The 4911-nt window shown below is 48.9% G+C and overlaps 1 pseudogene; it reads left to right on the top strand.

Annotated features, from left to right (window-relative positions):
* Positions 1 to 2432, top strand: part of LOC126566950 (large subunit ribosomal RNA) — a 6567-nt pseudogene extending 4135 nt beyond the window's left edge.
* The last annotated feature ends 2479 nt before the right edge of the window (positions 2433 to 4911 follow it).

Raw genomic sequence — 4911 nt, 5'->3', positions numbered from 1 at the left:
TGCGGCTGACGGCTGACCCTGCGCAGCCAACAGCTCCCTTTCCGCGTTCCAACCATCCTGGAGCTCGTCCGTGACGCCGGCGACGAACTCACAGATGCTGCTCCAACGTTCCGGGCTCTCGAGCAGAGCGGCAACGAGACCTTCGGGGGTGATCTCGCTCGTACTACCCGCCTCGAGCAGCCTTCCGCGTTCAGTGGCGAACCTGGGGCAGCTGAAAACGGCGTGTTCCGCCGTCTCAGCGACGCCAGGACATCTGGGGCAGTCCGGGGACGACGTGAAGCCCATCCGGCACAGGTAGTCACGGAAAAAACCGTGACCGGACAAAACCTGCGCCAACTGGAACGTCACGTCTCCGTGTTTCCGTGACTGCCATGTCCTCACGTCAGGTATCACTCGATACGTCCACCGAGTGAACCGACTGGCGTCCTCTCTAGCAGCATTCGCGTCCCACTGCTGCTGCCACTGCCCGTAGGTACGGTCGCGCTCCATGCTCTTTACACTCGCTCTCGAGTGTTCGTTCGCAGGATCCTGCAGACGATGATGCACCCTGCTGTCCTCCTCGATCAGCAGGCATATCGGGATGAGACCGGCCAGCAGCACGGCCGTCTCTCCCCTCACCGTCCGGAAAGCCCGACACACCCGAATGGCCGTCGTCCTCTGCACACGCTGCACCAGTCTGTGACACTGTTGCAGCTGCAATCCCTCCGACCATACTGGGGCCCCGTAGCGAAGGATGGAGTCCGCAACGGCCGCCAGTAGTCGGGCACGTGACGATTTCGGGCCACTGTGGTTCGGCATGAGGCGCGTGATGGCTTCCGCAACCCTCATGGCCTTCGCTGCAACCTGCTGAACGTGCGGCAACCATGACAGGTGGTCGTGCAACCAAACTCCAAGATAGCGGATGGAGCGCTGGGATTGCACGACCACTCCCCCGATGTTGATGCTGACGACCGGATGACGCTTCAGGGTGGAGATGAGCGTCATTTCCGTCTTCTCCGGAGCCAACGAAAGACGGTTTTGGTCCAGCCAGGTCGTGATCGCCGCGATGGCGCGTTCAGCAGTTGAGGAAGCGGCTTGGGGTGTCGTTGCGGGGACCAAGACTACAAGGTCATCGGCGTAGCCAATAACCTCGGCCCCCTCAGGCAACTGGACACCCAGGACCCCGTCGTACAGCACGTTCCACAGCGTGGGTCCCAATATGGAACCCTGTGGAACTCCCGCGCTGATGCTGCGCTCGACGGGGCCTTCGCTGGTGTCGATAACCAGTCGCCGATCCTCGAAGTAGCTTTTCAGCATCCTCTGCAGCGACGACGGTACCCCCTTGTCCCTCAACGCGCTGGCGATGGCCTGCCAAGGCGCGGAGTTGAACGCGTTGCGGATGTCCAGGGCAACCACCATCAGGCAGCGCTTGTCTCGGGCATTGGTACGGTGAAAGGACATGGCCTTCCTGCCCGCTTCGACAACGCGCTGGATCGCACTGATGGTGGATCTGCCCCGCCGGAATCCGTACTGTTCGTCCGACAATCGTTCCGCATCTGGTTCCTCCAGGAACTCGTTCAGCCGGTTAAGGATTAGGCGCTCCAATACCTTGCCGAGTGCATCAAGCATGCACAGCGGCCGGTAGGAGGAGCTTTCCCCAGGAGGTTTGCCAGGCTTTGGCAGCAGCACCAAGCGCTGCCTCTTCCAGGGCGCTGGAAACGCACCCCGGTCCAGGCAGTCCTGATACAAACGGACGAAAACCTCCGGGTACTTCCTAATTGCCGTCTTAACCGCAGCATTGACAGGGATAACTGGCTTGTGGTCGCCAAGCGTTCATAGCGACGTGACTTTTTGATCCTTCGATGTCGGCTCTTCCTATCATTGTGAAGCAAAATTCCCAAAGCGTAGGATTGTTCACCCTTTCAAGGGAACGTGAGCTGGGTTTAGACCGTCGTGAGACAGGTTAGTTTTACCCTACTGGTGTGTGCATTTGTGCTATCTTAACGGAATTCCTGTGCAGTACGAGAGGAACCACAGGTACGGACCACTGGCTCAATACTAGTTCGACCGGACTTTGGTATGACGCTACGTCCGCTGGATTATGCCTGAACGCCTCTAAGGTCGTAACCAATCCGAGCTGATAGCGCTTCAAACCCCCATAGGCAATCGTAAGCTAGCGGGCCTAACAACCCTCCGAGATACGCTGGCGCTGCCTCGCAGCCTGGCGCCTCATCCCCGCTTCTAGACTTGGCCGCATCGCGCAGGGTCGCACCGCACGTGTTAGTACCTGACCATAGGGAACACTGGTGGCAGCTGACCTCGCCGACCGTGGACTTGACTAGTTTCGATGCCTACCGACCGCCCGCAAACGACGGGACTTCAGGCTGGGAGCTGCGAGTTGTAGAGATGCGTTCGCATCGATCCTCTCAGGCGACCCATGCTTGGTGGTGTATTCGTGTGTACTGTCGCACCTTTCCGGGTGTGTTCAGTATGCACGATGAATGAGTTGGAAAACGAAAGACAGAGAGAGTATTGAAATGTTACTGAGCATATAAGCGAAGAGTGTGTGGGTTCATAAGAATGTTGATCATATGCAGTTGATACCGGTACGGGTCCGTCATTACTCCTCCACGGAGTGATGATCGGTTTGCTTGAAGGGGGCAATACGCATCGTTGACTTACCTACGGGTAACCCGCTTACGAGTGGGTCGATTGCTGTCGGGGCAAGCAATCGGGTTAGCGCCGTATCCGGATATAGAGAGTAGTATGGGGTGATAATGATTAACATGTCGAGTGATGGCTGCACCTCCTAGTGGAAAGTTCAAACGTGAAGGTTGCTTCGGTACGGGGTACTAGGTACCTCTTAGAGGAGCAATGGAGTATGGAGTCCAAATTGAATGTTTGGACTTCAAAAATTTCTCTAAGTCCGCTACATAAATCCCTCACCCATAAGCTCACAAAATACATGCAATTGCATTAAAAATTGTGTTAACCTAACAAGAGATGAAGGCAAGTCGAATTGGTAAGTAAGAAACCAAAAATATCTCTAAGTTCGGGACTTGGGTACAAACCGAAAGTTAATATGATGTCCCTGAACATGCATATAAGTTCGAGTATTGATATTATAAACCTAACAAGAGATGAAGGCAAGTCGAATTGGTTGGTTGGAAACCAAAAATATCACTAAGTTCGGGACTTGGGTACAAACCGAAAGTTAAAATGATGTCCCTGAACATGCATATAAGTTCGAGTATTGATATTATAAACCTAACAAGCGATGAAGGCAAGTCGAATTGGTTGGTCGGAAACCAAAAATATCACTAAGTTCGGGACTTGGGTACAAACCGAAAGTTAATATGATGTCCCTGAACATGCATATAAGTTCGAGTATTGATATTATAAACCTAACAAGAGATGAAGGCAAGTCGAATTGGTTGGTCCAAAACCAAAAATATCTCTAAGTTCGGGACTTGGGTGCAAACCGAAAGTGAATATGATGTCCCTGAACATGCATATAAGTTCGAGTATTGATATTATAAACCTAACAAGAGATGAAGGCAAGTCGAATTGGTAAGTAAGAAACCAAAAATATCTCTAAGTTCGGGACTTGGGTGCAAACCGAAAGTTAAAATGATGTCCCTGAACATGCATATAAGTTCGAGTATTGATATTATAAACCTAACAAGAGATGAAGGCAAGTCGAATTGGTAAGTAAGAAACCAAAAATATCTCTAAGTTCGGGACTTGGGTGCAAACCGAAAGTTAAAATGATGTCCCTGAACATGCATATAAGTTCGAGTATTGATATTATAAACCTAACAAGAGATGAAGGCAAGTCGAATTGGTAAGTAAGAAACCAAAAATATCTCTAAGTTCGGGACTTGGGTGCAAACCGAAAGTTAAAATGATGTCCCTGAACATGCATATAAGTTCGAGTATTGATATTATAAACCTAACAAGAGATGAAGGCAAGTCGAATTGGTTGGTAAGAAACCAAAAATATCACTAAGTTCGGGACTTGGGTGCAAACCGAAAGTTAAAATGATGTCCCTGAACATGCATATAAGTTCGAGTATTGATATTATAAACCTAACAAGAGATGAAGGCAAGTCGAATTGGTAAGTAAGAAACCAAAAATATCTCTAAGTTCGGGACTTGGGTGCAAACCGAAAGTTAATATGATGTCCCTGAACATGCATATAAGTTCGAGTATTGATATTATAAACCTAACAAGAGATGAAGGCAAGTCGAATTGGTTGGTCCAAAACCAAAAATATCTCTAAGTTCGGGACTTGGGTGCAAACCGAAAGTTAAAATGATGTCCCTGAACATGCATATAAGTTCGAGTATTGATATTATAAACCTAACAAGAGATGAAGGCAAGTCGAATTGGTTGGTAAGAAACCAAAAATATCACTAAGTTCGGGACTTGGGTGCAAACCGAAAGTGAAAATGATGTCCCTGAACATGCATATAAGTTCGAGTATTGATATTATAAACCTAACAAGAGATGAAGGCAAGTCGAATTGGTAAGTAAGAAACCAAAAATATCTCTAAGTTCGGGACTTGGGTGCAAACCGAAAGTTAAAATGATGTCCCTGAACATGCATATAAGTTCGAGTATTGATATTATAAACCTAACAAGAGATGAAGGCAAGTCGAATTGGTAAGTAAGAAACCAAAAATATCTCTAAGTTCGGGACTTGGGTGCAAACCGAAAGTTAAAATGATGTCCCTGAACATGCATATAAGTTCGAGTATTGATATTATAAACCTAACAAGAGATGAAGGCAAGTCGAATTGGTAAGTAAGAAACCAAAAATATCTCTAAGTTCGGGACTTGGGTGCAAACCGAAAGTTAAAATGATGTCCCTGAACATGCATATAAGTTCGAGTATTGATATTATAAACCTAACAAGAGATGAAGGCAAG

The sequence above is a fragment of the Anopheles maculipalpis genome, assembly GCF_943734695.1.
Source record: "Anopheles maculipalpis chromosome X unlocalized genomic scaffold, idAnoMacuDA_375_x X_unloc_60, whole genome shotgun sequence".
Lineage (NCBI taxonomy): Eukaryota > Metazoa > Arthropoda > Insecta > Diptera > Culicidae > Anopheles > Anopheles maculipalpis.
The sequence above is the reverse complement of the archived record's forward strand: the minus strand, read 5'-3'. Positions and strand labels throughout refer to the sequence as shown.